Here is a 24,126-nt window from a genome sequence, read left to right as displayed (position 1 = left end):
TAGAAATTTGCAGGCAACCCAGCAGGAGGTGTGACAATCTATCCAGGGGACTCTGAGATGCCACTATAGCCTCACCCAGATCCAACTCATCTTTCCTGCCTGCCTCCATCACACATGACTAACAAAGCCTGTAATTTGGGATGGAAGATGTAGCCACTTCGGATCCACTGAAGCTGAGAGTTTTACATTGTCCTGACCCTTTGCCCTCTTGATTGTTATTCATTTGTGCTCTCTTCCACCTGCCAGTAAGGTTAAATGATATGATTTGATGCCACATGGATCTCATTCAGTCTGCTGTTCTCTAAGTGTTACAGCAGAACTCTGGCAAGTATTTGTTGGTCAATTCTCAACAAGTTACAGGTAAGCTCTACTCCTATTGTTCTCCTGTTGCTTTAATTGGAACTATAAAAGGCTTATATGGCTAAGACTCCTTGGATTACAGTTAGAAGCCAGCCTGGGCATAAAAATAAAAATCCCTCTAAAACTCCATCTCCTAACTAGCCAGCAAAGAGTCATACTGGAAGCTTGGCTCAAAAGAACCAGCCAAATGCTGAAAGTGGCACCGTGGCTCAGGTGGTAGAGCACTAGCCTCGAGCAGAAGTGCTCAGGGACAGTGCCGGGGTCTTGAGTTCAAACCCTGTGAATGCCAACTGGGACAAGCCATCCAAGCAATGAGCACCTAGACCTTCAGGACGAGATCAATCCTGACAAGGAAGAACCATGGAGAGGAGTAAGAGGAGATGAAGTCTCATCTTAAATGGAGTCAATTTAAACTTGCCCTTTCAAAATTAATCAGAGCCAGAAGATCAAGAGGAATAGTTGTTTACCCACCTAATGTCCATACCTGTCCATTTTCCATCTGGACAGAAACTTGCATTCTTGCCTTTGTTAATTGCTATTTGTGTATATATATAGATACATACATATATATGCGTATGTATATATATATATATGTATATATATATACATATATATATATATATATACGTATATACACTCACATATGCACCTCTGACTGGTTACTCCCAACTAGTCCACTATCCTTAAACACTTCCTTCCTGTCCCCAGTCTAGTTATTCCTCCTTCCTGGTAATGGGCCACAATTGGGTTTATGTTCCAAATGGAACTTTTCTGGCTTGTGCCCAGGGTGTGTTCTTCCATGTCGTTCATGTTAACTGGTCCTGTGAACTTGTCAGCCTTTTGCCTGACCTTTTCAAAAGTCTCTTTAACAGGATAATATCCCTCACCCAGGACACCACCTGGGAACTTGTAGTTCAAGGCCATCCTCTTACTACACTGATGTGCCCAGCGCAGATCTGGACCCTGAAGACCCCAGCCCCAGTGACTTCTTGATGTGCCCAAGCTGCAGGAGGTAGCCAGAGGAGACCATGATACCCATTGTCCCTGATAATCATTCTCGTGGAAATGATGAGGACTTTTACCAACCAAACTGGACGGTACCAGACCAAATAATGAATCAGGGATCCCTGACTACTTTGCTCCTTTACAGCAGGAAGTAGCTCCAGAAGAAACAGCCTCTGCCCATACTCCCAGCCTGGTACCCCTCCTCTGTTATTTATGAACAACAAATGGGGGAATGTTAGCATTTCCCTAGCCTCAGGTCCTCAGCTCCTCCCACTAGCCCCCAGATCCACCCATACCTAATGAGCCACTCCTACTCACTACCTAACTACTTCCCCTTTACCCCCTGAGAGAGAAGCTGCCACCTGGATAAGGTGCAGATGCCATGTAGCTCCCTCTCCCATGGGAACTATGGCCCCACTAATAAACCTCATGAACCTTCTTCCCCTGCCTGTAATTAACTCTGCACGGTCCTCTGGGATGGCTGAGACCTATGCTTTCATAAATGATATTAAGTTTATATATTTTTATAAAGTTATGGATGTAGTAGTTTGTATTGAGTTGAAAAGGGCTCCATTATTTACCCAAGGGAATGGTTTTGTCACAGGCAATAATGGAATGACATACTGAAGTTACAATATGCTTATTTTTGCAGATTATTATTTCCTAAAAGGAAGGACTTGTCCTATTGCTAGATTTCTAGAAGAATTCAGTTTGGCAGAAATATTTTATCACTGCTACTTATCTTGGAGCCAGAAAACTTAAACATGAGGGTATGATTCTTTTACAAAGATTGTTGGAAGTTAAACATTAAATGTTGGCATTTCCCTAGCCTCAGGTCCTCAGCTCCTCCCACTAGCCCCCAGATCCACTCATACCTAATGAGTCACTCCTACTCACTACCTAACTACTTCTCCTTTACCTCCCTAGAGAGAAGCTGCCACCTGGATAAGGTGCAGATGCCATGTAGCTCCCTCTCCCATGGGAACTATGGCCCCACTAATAAACTTCCTTATGAACCTTCTTCTCCTGCCTGTGATTATCTCTGCATGGTCCTCTGGCATGGCCCAGGCGTATGCTTTCATTGGTGCTGAACCGGGGATAGGGATAGGCTCCCTGGTGGATTTGCTCCCCCATTTCTGGGGGGTCCAAGCTGCCTCTGTGACCTATTCTGCTGGCTTAAGCCCACCCAGACGATCACTGAGGTAACTTCTCCTGCCTGAGCGCTCTACTTCCATCCACCATGACAAGGACGGATTTGAGACTCCGACCAGGGTGAGTGACCATAAGCTGGGAGCTTGGATTTTCCATAAGGCCACTGGGCCACCGTGAATCTTGGCTCCAAGTTCCGAGCCCCACTCCCAGGAAAGGCCACTGGGCCGCTGATCTTAAGCCACTGGGCTAGGTCAAGGGGATCAGCAATTGTAGCTGGGAGCTTGGATTTTCCATAAGGCCACTAAGCCACCGTAAATCTTGGCTACAAGTTCTGAGTCCCACTCCCAGGGAAGGCCACTGGGCCTCCGACCTTAAGCCACTGTGCTAGGTCAAAGGAATCAGCAATTGTGGGTGTTTGGAGTCAACGGATCTCTAGTTCAGCTCTGCTGGTCACTCATCAAGTGGGAAACAGTCTAAAACTGCTCAGGTTTGAGCCCAATCTTACAAATTTGGAATATTTTACAGGACTTACATAACTTATATGAGCAGTCGGGCAGATGGAGTTCTCTCTCTCTCTCTCTCTCTCTCTCTCTCTCTCTCTGCCTCTCTCTATGCCTGCCTGCCTATGATGGGCTGGTACCAGCTTCTAAAGGTACCAATATTTGTTTAACATCTGCTTTGAAAGACACAAAGAAAGGTTTTCTGTTCTTGTTATTGATATTTGTTAAGCTTGGAGATTCTGTTAAGTTTTGCTTGTTGTTGGCTAAATTCTATGTTTTCTCTAGCATTGACCATGTGGTGGACAATAGAATTGGTTTTAGCAAGCTCCATCTTGGTTCCATCAAGCTTCCAAAAACTCTTGAAGGTGGAGTCCCACCCATCCCCCAAGTAATGGCGTGCCGAATTCCTAGAGACTGGGTGGGGATGTGGAGACTCAAGCTCCCTGTAACCCTGCCCCCCCCCACCCTGAGCTCTGTAACTGTGGCCTTGCAATTCAAATGCTGGAAGGTGAAGGTGTCTTGCTGTGAACCTTCTAAGGCTCTCACCAGCTCCACCACCATTACACTGTGCCACCTGTCTGTGTTCTGTTCATGTCCTGTCTCCCATCTCCTGGACCTTCTCTGTTCATAGCATCTCACTTCAGCTCCCCATTGGAGCTAAACTGGTTTCTCAAAATGTGGCTTCTCAATTTCCTCGCCAGATATCCTGTGAAAATTTTTGTTTCCTAGGAAAAGTTTTTTGTTTTCTTACTGACCACGTGGTTCTAAAATATGGGCAAAATAATACCATTTTGCCACTGGATTTCCAGAAATCTTACATGGCCAATTTAAGAGAAAAAAAAAATTCTAAGTGCACCCCAAAGCTTGTGCACAACTGTCTGTATGTCTGTCTATCTGTCTGTCGGTAAAACATGTAAAAACTGGCATCATGGTTTCAAAATTACTTGCTTAAAAGCATCAGAGTTGTGTTTGGTGGCCACAGAGTTGCACTAGGGTAGTGTTGGTGTCTTCCACCCCATGTCTCAGAAACTGTTATGGCTGCTGCAGAGAGCAGACTTGTTTGGCCTTTGGTCTGTGTGGATTTTGTGAAGATGGTTAAAGGCCCAAGCCTTCTAAAATCTGTTGTCACCTGCTTAAACCAGTAGGGCACCAGCCTAAAAAAGCCAGAGTACTCAGAGTAAGCAACCAGGGAATAATAGGAGATTTCAAATGTCTTTAACCAGTCTGTGTAGAAATTTGCAGGCAACCCAGCAGGAGGTGTGACAATCTGTCCAGGGGACTCTGAGATGCTACTACAGCCTTACCCAGATCCAACCCATCTCTCCTGCCTGCCTCTATCACACCTGATTAATGAAGCCTGCTGATTTGGGATGGAAGATGCAGCCACTTTGGATCCGCTGAAGCTGAGACTTTTACATTGTCCTGACCCTTTGCCCTCTTGATTGTTATGCATTTGTGCTCTCTTCCACCTGCCAGTAAGGTTAAATGATATGATTTGGTTTCATGGCACATGGATCTCATTCAGTCTGCTGTTCTCTAAGTGTTACAACAGAACTCTGGCAAGTATTTGTTGGTCAATTCTCAACAAGTTACAGGTAAGCTATACTCCTATTGTTCTCCTGTTGCTTTAATTGGAAATAAAAAGGGCTTTTATGGCTAAGACCCCTTGCATTGCAATTCGAAGCCAGCCCGGGGGGAAAAAAAAATCCCTCTAAAGCTTCATCTCCCAACTAACCCGAAAGAGCCAGACTGGAAGCTTGGCTCAAAAGAACTAGCCAAATGCTGAAAGTGGCACCATGGCTCAGGTGGTAGAGCACTAGCCTCAAGCAGAAGTGCTCAGGGACAGTGCCCAAGCCTTGAGTTCAAACCTCGTGGATGCCAATTGGGACAAGCTATCCAAGCAATGAGCACCTAGACCTTCAGGACGAGGTCAATCCTGACAAGGAGGCACCATGGAGAGGAGTAAGAGGAGATGAAGTCTTATCTTAAATGGAGTCAATTTAAATTTGCCCTTTCAAAATTAACCAGAGCCAGGAGACCAAGAGGAATAGTTGTTTACCCACCTAATGTCCCTAACCATCTATTTTCCATCTAGACAGAAACTTGCATTCTTGCCTTTGTTAATTGCTATATATATATGCCTCTGACTGGTTACTGCCAACCAGTCCACTATCCCTAAACACTTCCTTCCTGTCCCCAGTCTAGTTATTCCTCCTTCCTGGTAATGGGCCACAATTGGGTTTATGTTCCAAATGGAACTTTTCTGGCTTGTGCCCAGGGTGTGTTCTCCCATGTCGTTCATGTTAACTGGTCCTGTGAACTTGTCAGCCTTTTGCCTGACCTTTTCAAAAGCCTCTTTAACAGAATAACATCCCTCACCCAGGACGCCACCTGGGAACTTGCAGTTCAAGGCCATCCTCTTACTACACTGCTGTGCCCAGAATAGATCTGGACCCTGAAGACCCCAGCCCCAGGGACTCCTTGTTGTGTCCAAGCTGCAGGAGGTAGCCAGAGGAGACCATGATACCCATTGTCCCTGATAATCATTCTCGTGGAAATGATGAGGACTTTTACCAACCAAACTGGACGGTACCAGACCAAATAACGAATCAGGGATCCCTGACTACTTCGCCCCTGTTCAGCAGGAAGTTAAGAAGAAACAACCTCTGCCCATACTCCCAGCCTGGTACCCCTCCTCTGTTATTCATGAACAACAAATGGGGGTTAGCATTTCCCTAGCCTCAGGTCCTCAACTCCTCCCACTAGCCCCCAGATCCACCCATACCTAATGAGCCACTCCTACTCACTACCTAACTACTTCCCCTTTACCTCCCTAGAGAGAAGCTGCCACCTGGATAAGGTGCAGATGCCATGTAGCTCCCTCTCCCATGGGAACTATGGCCCCACTAATAAACCTCCTTATGAACCTTCTTTTCCTGCCTGTGATTATCTCCGCATGGTCCTCTGGGATGGCTGATACCTATGCTTTCATTAAATACATTAAAGAATTTCTGCTTACTTTGGAAATTGTTAGCCGGACTATTTCATTTAATAGAACTCTGCAGGGAAATTAGTACTCTCTTGTCTTAGCAAAACTCTCATGTTAGTAAGTTTCAAAACTTTTATTATAATAAGACAAAGTAAACAATTATAAAGTATAAAGTGTAGAAGACACTATCATTTCTAAAGTCTTATATACTAAGAACAATGAGAATCATGTGACAATCTGTATTGTATTATTGTATAACTGTGTAATTATAACATGCTCAAATTATCCAATGAAATTTTAATATTTCTAAATATCAAGTTAAAAAGAAAAAACAAGTAAAATATAATTTATCTTTCTTTCTCTCTTCCTCCCTCCCTCCCTCCTTTCTTTCCTCTCTCTCCCTCTCTCTCCCTTCCTTCCTTCCTTCCTTCCTCTCTCTCTTTTTCTCTTTCTTTCTTTCTTTCTTTCTCTTTATCTCCTTCTTCTCCTATTTCTTTCTTTCTCTTTTCTTTCCTATCTTTCTTTCTTTCTCCCTTTATTCCACCCTCCCCCCTGTCTTTCTTTTTTTCTTGGTATTGAACCCTGGCTATTTCTCTAAAGCACAATACCAAAATGGTAGCACATACCAGTGACTTGTTAATAACTTTGTATTTATTACAGAAAATGTTGAATATTTACAAAAACCATAGGCTAATCCTTTTGAAAGCACATTTACCTCTGATTTATTTGAATATGCTAGTCTGAAAATGCATGAATCTTTTTATATTTTATTCTACAAATTGTCTTTTTCATATTTTTTTCTTTATTGTCAAAGTGAAGTACAGAGGGGTTACAGTTTCATAAGTAAGGCTGTGAATACATTCCTTATCCAACTTGTTACCTCCTTCCTCATTTTACTTAGTTAAAAACTTGTTTTAAGATAAAGATGACTAATTTTAATTATTTGTACATCACATTTATATAATCTTTAAGCAGTTGTCAGTTTACGAATACAGTGTATCCTGATCATCCTTTGTTCAACCCCTTCCATCACCTGAATTTTTCTAGTCTGACAGGATGTGCACTGAGTATTATGACTGTATTCTTTTCCACTTCCTCTCTCCATTTGTCTACCCATCTTCTCACCCCTAAGTACCAGTTTTCTGTTTATCCATAAGTTAGTAGTTCATAGGAAACTTTATTTTGATTGCTGAAGAATCTGAAGAAGGAAATTAAAACAACAAAAATCTCATTGATTTCTTAAGAAACTGACCATGGGCATATTGCTTCCCATTGGTTAATGAACAAAATGATTTCTGATATAGTAAATTAGATAAACATCCACTGAACACTTCTACTCTGGTTTAAATTTTTCCACTCTCTATTCCTTGAAGGCCTACTTTAATGTCCAACTTATCCAGTTTTAGTTCAGTCCACATAAATGTGACACACTAGACAAAATCTTTGCCTGAAGATTTTCAAGATATTCAGCATTTAGTGTATTCGATGTTTGCTTCTGTTTATGATCTGTAGTATATTCAATGTTTCCTTCTGTTTATGATTATTAGTATAGTCAATGTTTGCTTCTGTTTGTGATCTTCCCTGGTGTTAAAGCTCTGCACTGAACCACTCCACATGGTATTCATTCATTCAATCAAATGCACTTCCTGTTCTAAGACAAGAACATTTAACATCTAATTGTCTTGTTTTGCTTTCCAGCTGTGTGTAGGCTGCTAGCCACATTCTTTTCCTATTCCTATGAACCCTTATTATCATGTAAATAGCTTAACTTTTACATACACATTGTTTTCTATGAAATCTATAGCTGGACTCATTTTATATCATTTGAGAAACATTCACATTTGAAAGAAACAATATTAGATTAGGGAATAACTTTAGGGCTGCATTCTGTGTTGTTATAATAGAGTAATACACACTATTCAGTTTATAAACAATAGAAGCTACTTGGCTCAGGATGCTGGCAAGTCTGAGACTGTCTCTGCATCTAATAAGGACCTTTCTAGGCCCTCATCATATGGCAGAAGATTCCATAAAGGTGGAGCCTTCTGATGACCTAAATACTTTCCCTAATGCCACACTTCTCTTCTCCACCATTAATTGGAAGTTAAGTTTGTAGCACGTGACTTTTGGGGAGGAAATTTAAACCATAGCATCAATATCCTAGAGACCTCATCTTCTGCTAAGAAAAGAAAGTATATTTTGTTACCTGGTGAGGGAAATCTGAGGAAATACATATTTTACCACATATACCTCCAGCTTGGGTTTTATTGGTTAGTTTAGAGAGGGAATATCTTCTTACCTTGGCTATCTTTGATCTATGGTTTTCCACATCTCTGCCTTACGGGCAGGCATGAGCTAATGATGACCAGTGAGACAAAATGATTTTATCATACATTTTGCGGTAATCTGCTATGGTTTCTCTAGCAAAGTAATGCAAATACATAGCAGGAAGATGAGAAAATTATAACTTTCTTGACTTCAAATGATTGATCCCATAATTCATGTTATCAAGGATATATGGTCTGGAAAACCTTATGCTGATTTCTGATAGAATCTCATTGTCTGTAATAGGAGACACTAAAATGCAAATAAAGGTAAAGAGAGAGGTGGACCATGCCAGGCAGAGGTACAGCTTTGTCACCAGTTTTGCTTGGGTTATTTTCAGTCCAAGGACATTTCTTCCTCGAAGAAAAATAATATAACAAAAAAATAATAAGGAATGAAAAGAAATGAATAATAATGGGATAAAACTATAGCAGTGCTGCTAAAATTGAGACTTTATTTTACTCCCTATGTGTCTTTTCTTCACATAGACACTTCCTGGTTCTTTAATAAGGGTTTAGCTTAACATACCATGCATATTAATTAACCAGATATTTAAGATTAAAAGAGAAGCTAGGATGGCAAAGAATTAGAGTTATTTTAAATTGGGTAAGGCAAATATGATTCTAGATGTATCATTTGCTCTGTAGATCTTAGACTTCCAAAATATTCTTATACTTTATCTCATAAGTTGTCTTTTAAATTCATCTGTATATAATATGGTGTGGTAGTGATAGTCTAGATATATCTAACAAAAGGACTATTGAATGAAAACATACTGTTGTCTTTAACACAAAGGGAATTCTAAAATTACAGTAAAAATTAAATATAAAACTGCACATTTTCATACTTGCTTCATTTCTGCTAGTATTAACATAATTAACATCATTTTAAAACTGATTTATTGAGTCTTCATTTCAGTGCTGGAATTAATATTGTTTGATGAGTGACAATTATTACCCAAGGTCCTCAAATAGGTATTTACTAAAGAAAATATCCTTCATGATCATTCTAAATATGATCAGGTAAGAAATTAACTCTATGAACCACTAATAGATGTTTTGCCAAGCAAACATTTTAAATCTTTACTTACAAACTATATTTTCTGCTATTCTCTCACTGAAGAGAAGTATAACCTCTCTCTGGCCTCCTAATTGACACTATAAAATTGTAGCTGGAAATAACTAACAACCTATATTGTCCTCTACCTCTTCTTTTTTTTTTACTTTAATGATGTGTAGTAGACATTGGGTTAGCTATCAACTGTCATATTTCGGATGGAGGCTTTCAGGATTAACTGTGTTCCTATAGGCTTGTCCTTTATGTGGGTTGGTTTTTTATGTCTGTGAATCTCTGGTATAGTGAAACAATAAAATAAGAGGAGTCCCCGGGCTCTGAATGGCAACATGGCTATTTCAAAGCAAATCTTTCAGGTCAGAGAATACCAGTCCAAGACTGAAACAAAAATACATAAGTTGAACATCTGATTGTTCCATTTTGGCCACCTTACTCAAGAATGAAGATTTGTCACTATTTCTAAGAAACAAAACAAACCTGTTAAGGATTATTTTTGCTATTGGGGCCTTCTATTATTCCATATGAATGTTTGGATTACTTCTTCTATATCATTAAAGAATACTGTTGGGATTTTGATGGGTATTGAATTGAATTTGTATGTTAAGCAAAGTAAGCCAGACCCAGTCAAACATAGGTCGCACAGTTTCCCTCATTTGTAATAATTAGAATCTGTCTATACATCTATAAGTAACCAGAATGGGTAGCAAAAAGAGAAACAATACACTTGCACAGAATAAATTAAACAGGACTCTAAACATTCACACAGTAAGACCATGGGAGGATATTTTTAGGAGCAGATCACAATGGCTAAATAGCTAGGTGCACATGATGATATTAAATGATGCTTATTGAAATAAACTCCCAGAAATGGAAGCAAGAGGGCTTTCATTTTACTTTTGGTGGTTCTTCCTTTTTTTCTGTTTTTTTTCCTTTGTTGCTATTTTTGATTTCTGTACATTTTTGTCTTGTATGTAAATTTATCTGCTTTGGGGAAGGAGAGGGAAAACATAGAAATGGAGGGACAAAAGATGAACTAATTCGGGAGTGATACTCACTAGACTCTATGTGGGAAATAGCCTGTACAATTTGGGGGGAGTGGAGAGGGAGGAAAAAACTGGGGAAAAAATGATGGAGGGGGGTGACACTGTTCAGAAGGAAATGTACTCAATATCTCACTCATGTAACTGCCTGCCCTCTGTATATCAATCACCTTTACAATAAAAATTTTAAAAAAAACAAGAAAAAGAAAAAAGTCAACCCCATGGCTCATGCCTGTAGTCCTAACTACTCAGGAGGCTGAGTTCTGAGGATTGTGGTCCAAAGCTAACCCAGGACAGAAATGTCCCCGATACTCTTACGTCCAATTCACAACTCAGAAAAAGCCAGAAATGGAGCTCAAATGGTAGAACACTAGCCTTGAGCACAAACAGACTTGGTGACAGCTCCCAGGCCCTGAGTTCAAGCCCCATGACTGGACAATAAATAAATAAATTCCTACACACAACAGCAGCAACAACAAAAAAGCCATCTTTATATAATCATTGTAATGTTTCCTGACTTGTAATTTTTTTCCACTCAGGGATTATTAATACTAGGCAACTACTCTACCACTTAAGTCATAACACTAGTCTCTCTCCTTCTGTTTATTTTAATTTTTTGGTAGGGACTTGTGCTTTTGCCCAGGTTGGCTTCAGAATTTGATCCTCTTGCCTCATATACTAATGTGCCTGGCTTGTTTTTGAGACCATTTTTCCCAGGCTGGTCTTTAATCCTAGTACAATTTCTACCAAAACCAGGTTATCATAAAACATGCTCCTGCTGGAATATAAAGTGTCTATTACTTTGCAATGATCAATCAATATTTGACAAATAAAAGAAGCAAGCAAATTAGATCATAGTAAAGAAATCATGATTTGCTTTGTCTGACCCAGGAGCAAACATATGCTTCCCCCCATAAACTGATGGAAACTGACAGAAGAGTCTCAGCGATTCCAAGACAGCATCGCAAAGCCTGTCAAGCTTTTAGACCAACAATCAATATTAGTTGGCAGCCTATGTGCAGTGGCAACTATTTCATTTCACTATTAGGACAACTCATCCTGTCTGCTATTATTTCCTTTGGAAGTAATACTGCTGAACTTTTGCGTTTGCAGCTCATCCCAAAGCTTTGGCTCTAAATCCTTCCAAGTTACTGGTTAAATCCTACCTGTCAGGTTGTTATCAACTCATAAGTCCTCTAACATCCTGCATATCTCACATATTCCATTCGGATTGAACTGGGAACAAATCCTACCACCTTCCCCTCTGTAAACATGACATTGTTTTCCATGGTCTTGTATTTAAGTTAGATAGGTCTACTATCCAGTTCCACGAATGACTCCAATGATCAAATTATCCTTCATTTTTTTTTTAGTAATAGGTTTTGACTCAGTCTTGTGTTTGCTAGAGAGGTGCTATAAGAGTTGAGTCATACCTTCAATCTGGTTTCACTGTTTTTTGTTTGTTTATTTGCTTATTTGTTTTTAAACCATTCTTGAACATCAATCCTCCTACTAGTTTCACTGCGTAACTGGGATATTAGGCATACACTATCATGCCCAGCTTGAACTATGCCTACAACTCTTTTTTTTTTAATTTAGCCTATTTTTTTCAGATAGGGTTTCATTTTGGGCCACCAACAGCACTGGATAGCAATTCTATTTTTACCTCTTCAAAGCTAGCATGACAATTTGAAACCATTAAAGTTTGGTGTAGGCTAGCCTCAATCTCTGATCCTTTTACTTCTGCCCACCAAGTAACTGAAATCAGAGGTCAGAGCAACTGTAACTTACTTAATATAATGCATTTTAAAGAGATAAAACTAATGATGTAAGATAGTTAAATCTACTCACACTGACCACAGTGAGGTGCTTGAGTCTCTGTTATGAGAACACGTGTGTGTGTGTGTGTGTGTGTGTGTGTGTGTGTATGTTTGGTTATCTGTATGTGTATTAATGATAAGTTCATACTTATGCATTCTGATTTCAAAAATAACTATTTTGACTTTCTAATTACACTTCTTGTTTTAAAATTTTGTTAGCATCCAAGATCCTAGAATTATCTTAAGAAATTTTAGTATATTTGTTTTTAGATTGTTGGTTTATTTTCTGGAAAGAAATTTGCCACCTCAGAAGTTAGAGGAGCATATAAATGAAGCATGTGTATGTTCTTTGGGGGTGTTTGTTTTAATACTAACTTGGAACTCAGTATGTAGTCCAGACTGGCCTCATACTCTTGATCATCCTGCCTCAGCCTCCAGAGTACTAAGATTGAAGGAATGCACTACGATGCTTGATTCTGGTGGCTGCATTTTGTGTGTATTTGTGTGTGAGTGATACTTTTGTGTTGCTATTACTTCTTAAAAGAATTTTGGCATAATCAGAGAACAAGGAAATCTTTAAATTTGAAAGAAACATTACAACCCAAACAAACTTCTCAGCATAGAAGGTTCTTGCACAGATGTTAGGAAAAACAAAAACCCAGTGTATTTGGCAGATGAAGATGATCATTGCTCATCTTCCCTTGCTGATGCTATGAGGAAGATTTCATTCTTGCCTTATCCCTCTAGGATCATTGCCAGATGGACTAATGTCCCGGCTTAAAAGAAATAACAATGAGAAACCCTGCCAGAGTTGTTGCAGTGGTGTAGTAGTTTTCTCTATTTTCTTCTCTTTAATTTGGAATGAAGCAAATGAAGTTTGGGAGTTATATTCAGAATCCTTTTGTATTCTTCAGATTCAAGGTAATAGAAGATGATACAGGTATTTAACAAAGCCTCTTTGACAGTACATGTGCTCCATCACAAGAGGTGGCTCCTAGGTTTTTCGAAGGAAGGTAGCAAGAACATTCCTTTGGCTACTAAAGCTTATTAAGTATTTTTCTCTTTTGGTGGCTGGGGACAAACCTAAGACTTTGCACTTGGTAGGCAAATACTCCATGACTGAGTTAAATGTTGGAGTTTAAACCATTTAGATTTTATCACACATTTAAATATCTAGAATTTATATATTTAACCCATCCCTGTCATAGATAACATAGTAATTAGAAATTTAATGGTTTAGATGCATTCTTTGCTGTTAGCTAAGATAAATCTCTGCTGAAAGGTAAAAAGATACAGCAGAAAGATGGTATGAATGGGGCTGTACAGTAATCTGGGCCTGATAAAGCTCTTTCTTTGTTTGGTTATGATAGTAGACAATGTCCTTGAAGCTTACTTTGCAATCTCTTTAGTGTATTGCACATACTTCAACTTGCACAATAGAATATTCTAATATGTAATTTCTGTGTCCAATTTTACAGTAGAGGAATTGAAACAGGTGAAAACTGCTGAATGTTAAAATCCTAATTATCTATGCATTAGGTTTATGCAGCATAATATCAAAATTAAAGGGTTATAAAGCAATTAAAATATTTGAGGTCAACCATGAAATGAGAGTACTCTACTACTTCTCTCATTATTCTATAGAGATTGATAAACAATGTAAGTTTATTCTTAAAAGTGGTGTCTGAGATTCTCTGTGATAAAACATCTTCTTACACAAAGGTTTTGAAATAGGGTAAATTGTGTCCCTTTTGCTGTCTTATGTGAAAAGGAATTAGTTATAAGGGACCAAGAATTCAGAGTGACAACAGAAGAGTTATAAAAAAAAAAAAATCACCTACTTGTTTCCAGGAAGAAAAGCAATGAATCAAATAGAAGAAAGATTAAGTTAGAAACAGAAGAATGAGAGTATCCTGAAGATGATAGGAAATGGTAGATGGTGTTTGTTTAAGCTTTAAGAAAGCAAACCACAGCAAGTGGTTGGTTATTCTTTGTGTAGCTAATAATTACCTCTGAGAAAATGTTGTAGAGATAAAGGAGACTTGCTCATTTATCTCCACTTTGACGCAAAACAAACACATTTTCCCCAAAAGTATGAAAAATAATATTATCTCCATCCAATGTGTCCTGCATTGAGTCTGAAAGTGATTGCAATATGAGTACATTTTACACATTTCTTATTAAGAATTCAGCATGTATGCTGAATTTCAAAATGATTACCATTGGGAATAAAGTAAAATGCAACAAAATTTCAATGTTGTATTTCTCCAAATACAAAGTATTTAGGGAATAAAGTAAAATGCAACAAATTTTCAATGTTGTATTTCTCCAAATACAAAGTATTTTCATTCTGCCTAATTTTTCTAAATCAAAAAACAAATATTTAGAGGGGAAAAAAGCCATAAATTATTATTTAGTCTACTGTATCCTGTAAAGGACATCTAAAGAAATAATCAAACAAAAATCAAACAAAATTGCCAAGATGCTCTATGACTTTGTTAGCTTCTTCTGTTTGTAAATGCCTTCTAGAATGTTCTTTTAAACCCCAATTTACTATCAATTGTGTAAAAGAGAATATGAGAAAAAAAATCCCTGTGTGTTACTTTGCATCATAGATGATGTTTAACACATTGGCAAGGAGAACATATATACTTGTACAGAAATCCTGTGATTTAGGTCAATTATACACTTGAGAGGGGCAAATCCTGTTGATTTGGAGTTTGTTGAAGTGCTCAACTCATTTTTCACATGTTTTTGGTTTGCTTTTTTCTTGTAAGTTTTTTTTTCCATTATTTGAAAACCCAGTGGGACTGTAATAGAACTGGGAAACATAATCCATGTTTTGCAGCATTTTACAATTAAATCATCAAATTATTATCCAAAATAGGTCATTTGAAACAAGAAGTCTTTTTGCAAACATATGTAGTCATGTTAGGAAATAATTCAGTGTTCATGGGCTTATTTTTGGCTATTTTATCTCTAAATAATTAATTTTCTTTTATCCTTGAAAGGCAAATCAGTCATACATGTGATACTCTATTACTAGTAATTCGTTACTTCAAAATTATCAAACACAATTCATTCTTAAGTAGGAAATATATGTTCAATAGTCACTGACCTATCACCAACGGTCACTAACCATTCAAACATGTAAGGATTGCTATACAGGAATCCAAATACACTAAGTGCCTAAATGCCTTCCAATATGCTTCAATCTACTGATTCTGCTTAATTCCACAGATAGATAGATAGATAGATAGATAGATAGATAATCTGAACATTTGACGACTGGTGGTCTCTAGTAAAATATCAATTGGATAAATTCTATGTTCCAATGTGAGTTGGAAATACAAACCATGCTTGTATAATAATATTTTAGAGAAAATTTCTTTCTCTTTGTGAGTACATTATCTATTCCCTACCCATGATAGTGGGTACACTATCACTATGGATAGTGAGGACATTATCTAGTCCCTAAATCTCTGGGTTAGAGCAGGCAGTTTAGGGAAAAGAACACCATGTCATTGGAAGACCTCACTACTTGCTCTCTTTCCTCCTCCATGGGCTCTGCTGGATCTGCCTTGTCACTTGTCTTCCAGGTGAGGGAGTTAAACTCCACTGATAGTGAATCACAGCAGAGGTGTGGCCCCTCTAGGGAGTCTTCTTTCTCTTCATAACTTCTCCCATTCCTTTTGGAACTTTTCCTTTCCTTAGATACACCTGAGAGCATTTTAACCAAGATGTCAGACATCAGAGATAATTTATGCAGGCACGTCTAAATTTGAATAATTCAGTAAACTAAATTCAGTAAACGCAGCAGTATTCTTTATTCCTGATCAAGCATGCTGTTGCAGCATGGGCTGAATATGTGAAAAGGGGATCATTGATATGGAAACATTCTTCAGCCAGATGTATTCATTCAATTGTGCATAAACCTTGGCATAATCTTTATTAGTTTGAAAATATTTAGAATTTGAAACAAATTTTAATTCCTAGGAAACCTACATGTGTATAGCTACTACATTACAAGCAAGGAACATTAAATGATGCCTCATGTTGTTTCAGAGTAGCTGAAGTGTTATTATTTTCTGTGTTGTAAAATTACTGTAATTTAGGTACAGATAACATACTGTATTTGTGCAGAAATAGAACATAGCCGTACAGCTTAGGTTCGGGAACTGCATTATGAAATAATTTGCATCTATACCATGAACACCTACAAAAAACAAAAAATTAAAAAAAACTAACACAGATATGGGTTGTAATCACAACCACTTCAGTTTGAAAGAAAAGAAGCTCAAATTAGTAAGCAAAATAGAAAATCTCACTTCCTCAAAATTAACAAAGAGAGCTTAGATTTGGATTCCACTTGGAATTTCAGTTTTGCTCATTGAGAAATGTATTTGATGCCCTTAACTCTAAGCTTCTCCATTCTCAAAAAGAAATTAGACAACTGAATTATTACATATATTTTCAAATTGTTGGAAGAAATAGGCAATACAAAAATGCTTGTGATTTTTTTCTCTTTCTCTACCAATTCACACTGCCACAAGTAAAATGGCACTTGAATTTATTAGTATGTTTTTTTCTTAACTAAAGGTTAATTATAATCAGAGTTAAAGGTTACATGTAATATTCTCATTTGATAATTTCCTAAGAAGCTCTCACTTATTAGAGTATTCGAATAATTTCCAAATGAGTATTTTAATTAGACTAAGACTCTGTATATAAAAATTCTTTATATACAAAAATTAAGAGAATACCAAGCCTCCATTGCATTGCTAATAAAATTCAGTGGATGATTAAGCTTTCACAGTCTTTCCTTTTTACTCAAATACCTGAAAACATATGTCAATTCAAAATCCGGCACATGGATGTTTATAACTGCTTCAATCAATCTTAGAAGGAACCCTTCTCTTCCAGGAAGATGGGTAAGTTAGCTGTGGTACATTCACATGATAGAAAATAACTCAGGGATTTTTAAAAACTACAAAAAGAGTTGAAGAAAACTGGATACATAATGCTAGAAATGTTAAAGCCTGGCAGATATTCAACATTAGATTTAATCTCCAATCCTAGAGCAAAAAGGCAGCTAATCTAAATAAATCACCAATCTATATGCTTCCAATTATACAAACTTCTGAAAAGAAAATATAGACTCAGTAAAAAGAACAGCAATGGCCTGGGCTGTAGGGAATGAGAAATGGAGACAAAAAGGATTTTTGGCCAAAAAAAGGATTTTAGGCCAATAAAACCACTCTTTATGCTATACGATACTATGGTAGTGACCACACATCATTGAACAATTACTAAAACCCATAGGGTGTACAACATCAAGGGAGAACAACAATGTACAACGATTCTTGGGAAACAGTGATATGCCAATATACACCCACTTTAGTGTGGTGTATTGATAATGTGTGTGCGTGAGTGTGTGCGTGTGTGCAATTGGAAGAATCTATCCTTTCTGTTGAATTTTGCCATGAATTTGAAAGAGGAAATAGAGATTTATATAACAAAATTTAATTTAGATCTCACCAATTTTCATAAGGAGAACATCTTCTACTATTATGTACACAAATTTAGCTTAATTATTTTTTACTTGAAGACCTATATATTAATCAACAATAAATAGGCATCGAGGTAAATAAATGTAATTTCATTTTATTCCGTTCAAATATGCACAAAGAGGGTCGAATGAATTCAGTCACACACACAGATAATACTACTGTTTCATGATCTGTCTCAATATTAAAAATGACTTACAAAGTAAAATCATAGGAGTAGAAATAGGGCAAGGGACATACCCCCTACTCAAAACTGTGTGTACCTTTATAGAGCATAGTTGGGGGCCTGTGCCTACAGAAGGCCCTATACTCATAAAAACAGGGTTCAGGAATCTGGTAGGTCCTGGTTCAAAGGGAAGCTTTCTTGCGTGGTGAACTATCCTGTTACGATATATTTGTTGTTTGCCATCCTAAACTCTTTGATCTGTAAGAGGCAGGATTAAGTGGAATTCTTAAACAGTAATTAGGTCTCTGCCTTCACAGATGATTCCACTGGTGAATTTAGTGGAATATATTAAATGGTTGTCCTGAGATTAGGTCTCCTATAAAAGTGAGTTTGTCTAGGCCCTTACCTTTTCTCTCACCACTAGACTGTCACCTCAAGATTCTTCCAGCAAGGTCACCAGATGTGAGCCCTTGACTTAGACTAGAAAAAAAAGCCCAAATAAACTGTTTCCATTTCTATATCTTCACAGACACATACAGGACGTTAACTAAATAACAAGGAAAAGTGGCCCAGGCAAGGTGACCTACAGTATGAACTGCTGATTCTCTTCTCTGAAAAGAATCTCTGTGTCTCAAGATGTTTTTGTTTGTGTCCTGTTGTATAATCCCAGAAATAAGTATTTATTGACTCAATAATTTTTCATGCATTTTTCTTTCTCTAATTAATGGATTGAGTTAAGTTGCTCCAAGATGAGGTGACATTTAATTAAAAGCTTCTGTCAGTAGAAAAGTATCCATGTGTGTTATTCGCATAAGATACCAGATGTTAGGGAATTCCAGGGGTAGTGTATGCTAAGTAGACATATATTATAACTGGAAGAATAAATGTTGGTAAACCTGAAACCTTCTAAGTAATAAGAAAGATAATAGACAGAGGAAAGATACTAGTTAGAGCCTACTTGTATGTGCTGATTGATATGCATAAGTTTATCATATCAATATTATGAGAACCATGTATTATTGTTACTTTGATAAGGGAATGGGGGCTCCAGGAAAATTAATGCTATTCATGAGATAACACTATAAACATTTCATTGATGAGTATGTCTCAGCCATTGAATTATCAATTACAGAAAATTTATCTATGCCATGATGTTTTCTCTTTCTTGTCACATGCATGTTAATCATCAACCACCCACAAGGAGCTATACAAAATTATCTCCTGAATAAATATTTGAATAAATTATCTCGTGAAATTTTGCATTCTGTTTGTTTTGAGCTACTCAAATATTTGAAATGGAGCATTACATAAACGTAACTCATTTCCATTGCTTAGCAATGGAAGGTACTTATTTAAGTAATGCACTCTTCATTTATGAAATGTAGGCAATAATAATTATTATCTTGTAATGTTATTATCAGAATTGTAAAACGTGTAGGCCTGGTACAATCTAAAAAAATAGCATCAAATCTTTATTCTTTTTCTCCATATACTATAATCAAACTTGAAAACCAAAATTGCTATCATCCTTTTTTACCCTAATATTCTTGAATATTCACCGGGTTAAAAAATTGATAACTTCTTCATTTGAGAAGTATCTGTTTAGTTTACTTGACCATTTATTGATTTACGTTTTTGGTATATAATTTTTGAGTTCTTCATATATGCTGTATATATAAAAAAATCTCCTATTGGAGGAATAGCTGCCATTCTGTAGACTCACTTTACTGTGTTGTTTCTTTGCTATGTTGACATTCAAATTTAATAAAATAATATTTGTCAGTTCTTGTTCTTATTTCTTGAGCTATTGGAGGCCTATGTAGAAAAACATTGGCTATAGCTAGATCTTAAAGTGTTTTCCTCTGTTCCTGTATTAATTTCAGGGTTCTATGTCTTACATAAATCTTTGAAACATTTTAAGTTGTTTTTGGTACAGAAAGGACCAATGAATACTTGGGAAAAGTTTACTTTCTTTAATCATTCATGAAAGGAAAATTGAAACTACATTGAGATTTCATCTCATTTAAGTCATAGAAAACTAAGTGAATTAAGTGAAGTAATACTCCATGGAGAGCTCAAATAATATGTCATTGGCAAAACCCAACAAAATAAGTGCCAGGAAATGGGTACTTGAAAGTGTGTGGGGTGGGAAGTGAGAGGTGTAGATACCTGAAGACAGGAGTGGATAGATGCAGTCAAGAATTCATTGCATATATCACAAGATTAAGAAAAAAAAGGGAAGGGATGGGTTTGAAGGTATGAAGGGATAATGCGGACCAAGATGTATTATATACATAAATTATGACCTACCAAAAAAGATTCAATACATATCTTACCAAATTAAGATAAGTGAGAGAAAGGTTGTATAGTGAAGAGGTGAGTAGGAATGTTGGACGGGGTGGCATTGGTCAAGATGAATTGTATTCATAGTCTGCTTTGTTGAATGGCAACTCCTTGTACAACTACTTAAAGTCAATAAAAATATTCAAAAACAAATGTAAAGCTCAAGAACAAAAAAAAGGAAGAAAGAATAAACAAAAGAGCTACAAAAACGAGATATTCATCAATGTATTATACATCTACAACTGTACATACATAAAGAAAGTTAACACATTTTTCTTTTTGAGGTTTTATTTCTGTTAAGAGCATTTTAATTAATATGAGTTAGTTATTATGATGATATTTTCATAGTCCCTATGATCATACTTACCCTTTCTACTATCCTCTTATTTTCATAATCCCTTCCAAGTTCCCATCATTGCCATTTTATTTTCATAGCCTTCTCCTACCTAGATTTCATATAAGACATAATGTATGGATAGCTTGTCTTTGTTGATGTCATTGAACATCCTCTAGCTTCACTTGTTTTTCTACGATTTATACAGTGTCATTCTTGCTAATGTTTCTATATGCCACATTTTAAAAATTCATTAATGGCCATACTCTCATAAAATTGAGAATATTAACTGGAGATCAACAAATACACAGACCCCAAGAGAGAAATATCATATTTTCTCTCATCTCTGCATTCTATGAAGAAAGACAGCATGAAAGTAAAAGTGACACAAAGGAACAGGAAGAGCTCAGGGACAGAGACAACAGAGGGGTGAGCATGACACAGTATGTTATACGCCTGTATGTAAAAGGTCATAAAGAAACCTATTATTTTGCCAGTTAATATGTACTAATAAAACATGAAAAAATAGGGAGCAAACTAAGCATACCTAGGAAACTAGGTACACACTTATATTCCAGCTACTCAAGGGGAAGTGGTAAGAGGATCATTGTTTAATTCCAGCCCTGGCTCACCAAGAGAGCCCATCTGAAAACAAAACTAGAAGCTAGTACAAAAGCAAAAAGAACAGGGGCCATGGCTCAAGTACCTGACTACGGAGACTGAGGTCCTAGGTTCAGACCCATATACTACCAGAAATTATATATGAAAAGGAATATATAGATAAATAATAACTAGAGTTAAACTAAAAATCAATGCTTTAATGTTCATTCATATGCAGACATCAACCTAAATGTGCCACATAACATAGGAAAAAATCTACACCGATTTAACACGTTTATGATTTCGTAAATTTAAGAAGAACAGGTGAGAGCCACTGACAAGGCCGATTATGCTGATCTTATGATGACATTTTGCAGGTTGCTGCTCTTTACTTGAGTGTATTTTCTATTATTTCTACTTACCAAGTCCAAGGGGAATCCAAAGTAAACACATTTCTACCTCGTCTCCTGCTGCGCCAATTCCAACTTCTGCTGAAAGACTCAAGTGCTATTTTTGTCTGGCATGTTTCAAAGTGCTAACATCTTCATGGTATTTCCTTCCAGAAATAACATTTTAACTTTTGTCCTTTCCCTCTTTTTACTTATTCATTTTTATATTATGGTTACCTTGTGTGTACTCTTTTTCACGTTTAGAAGTTTTCCAGGGAAATTTTCCACTGAGAAGTGTGGTGAGGGCCCCAGCTATGTGGCAGTTACATAAATTACTGGGACCCTATCTTGGCTCTAGTTGGAAGAACTGTTGTCCCTAATACTATACAGAGGAAGATCCCAGGCAGGGGGAGAGCCCTGTGCCAAAGTCACTCTGTATATGTCTGCGATTTCAGTGGGTGGCCACAATATAGTACAATTAGTATCAGTACTACCTTTTGATGAATACTTGTCCTGGATCTTAAACTCAAAACACTGTCCATGAGCTTCTGAGCACTGTTCTGTCACTCTATGATTAGAGCCACAACTACACCTTCAGCTTATTAGTGGTTCATTGCAGATAAGAAGGCTGATAAGATAATCACACTCCTCATATCTCAGCCTCCTGAATAGCTAGGATTATGAGTGTTAGCTACCAATGCCAGATATCAACACTGTTTTATCTACACTATCTTAGATTCTGGAAATCTTGGAATTGTGATCATTTGCTCCATAGGGATTAATGTATCATCTGGCTTCTATAAATTTTAGAAAGGCATTTTCAATAGTTGTACAGGAAACTGGATATTGGACATTGAATTCTGCTACTTTTGCTTTGAAGATAAAAATTTCATATTTTGTTTGTCTCCAGTCTGTGACAGAGAATAGTGTTGGTGCATACAGCAACATGTGAAAAGAGTTCAGAATGTTGCCTGTTTTGAAATGAAGCCACAGACCTGGCTATGTGATTTCAATTAATCTGAAAACAGTTAAGCATATCTTTTAACTACAGGTTAAAATATTTCTTCTTTTCATCTGGTCCAATTGACTTTGTGTATAGATATCTACTCTACATTATTGGATTTAGAGAAAGAAAGAAAACCAATAAATCTGAAACTTCACAAAAGGAAGGGAGGAGTCACTAATAAGTATCTTGTAATGTTTTAGAGAAATACTTACATGTTATCATTTATACAAATGCCACTCTTTCTAAGATCAATGAGAAATGACTAGGAATTAGAAATAGAAAACAACCCCACCCCATAGAAAGACTGAGGTTCAATTTTCACTGAAGCAAATTAAAATAATTCCCTCATTCATTCTTTGATGTCTAGCCATTGGCCAAACAACTCAATTCATAAATGAATCTCACAGAAGGCAAACTGAAAATATCCAAAAGAAATAATTTTAGTAAATTGAAAACCACATGTTTATTAGACTGTTTAATATAACAAAGCTCATAATGTCACAAAAAAGTCTTAGTTCTTGAATTTTTTAAAAAGAATGCTACCAAAGTTCAGCACTTTCTTCTGCTTGCCTAATTTTAAATTGTACAGGAAACAAAGTAATTATTTCATGGATTCATATTTTTACAAGATATGAAGAGGCTTATTAGTAGAAAATAACCAAGATATACATGTGTATTTGAAGTAAGATAGACTTATATTTCAATTTTAGTCAGTTGTTGGCATTATTTTAAAAAAATAGGGTGCTGAAGACATGGCTCAATTGGTAGAGTGCTAGAGAGTGAGCACAAGCAACAGATATTGAGTTTGAGTCCTGGCCTCAGACCAGAAAAAGAAAAAGAAAAATGGAAATTGGGTGTCACAAAGTGAATATTACAGCTCAATCACTGATAGTTAAAAATCAAAGTCACCATATTTTCAGACAGAAGTGTATCGTTAAATATCCCTTCGCCTACCACTAGAGAAAGCTAACTTACACTTTAATCAGATTCTTATAGAAGATGAAACAAATTCTTAACTTTCATATTTTTGAGGTGGAGATTCTATGAGTAGGACTTTGTTATTCCTGTTTCACATTTATTTGGGAGAATTTTATAAAGAATAAAAAGGGGACCTGGTCCCCATTACCTCCTATTTATTTTCTGCCTGTGAAGCAAGAGAACTTTTGCATCAGCCCATGAAACTCAATCAGTGAGTTCATGTGGTAGCCCTGAATCTGAAGACAAAGTTTATTCTTCCTCAAGATAGGTAGGCCTTTTGCTCTGTGAGTTGTTAGTGCATGTTAGTTGTAAATATGAAAGACTTTGTTGTGATGGTTCCATATATACATAACAAACATTTGATCATGTTGTTCTCTGTTATTCCTTATTTCCTCCTTCTACCCCCTCATTTTGAATGTTCTTGCAATAAAATAATAAAACAGAAACATCATTTCATCATTACCTTTCCATACATGTG

Source organism: Perognathus longimembris, chromosome 5, assembly GCF_023159225.1.
Source record: "Perognathus longimembris pacificus isolate PPM17 chromosome 5, ASM2315922v1, whole genome shotgun sequence".
Taxonomy (NCBI): Eukaryota; Metazoa; Chordata; class Mammalia; order Rodentia; family Heteromyidae; genus Perognathus; species Perognathus longimembris.
This window is presented reverse-complemented; position numbering follows the sequence as displayed.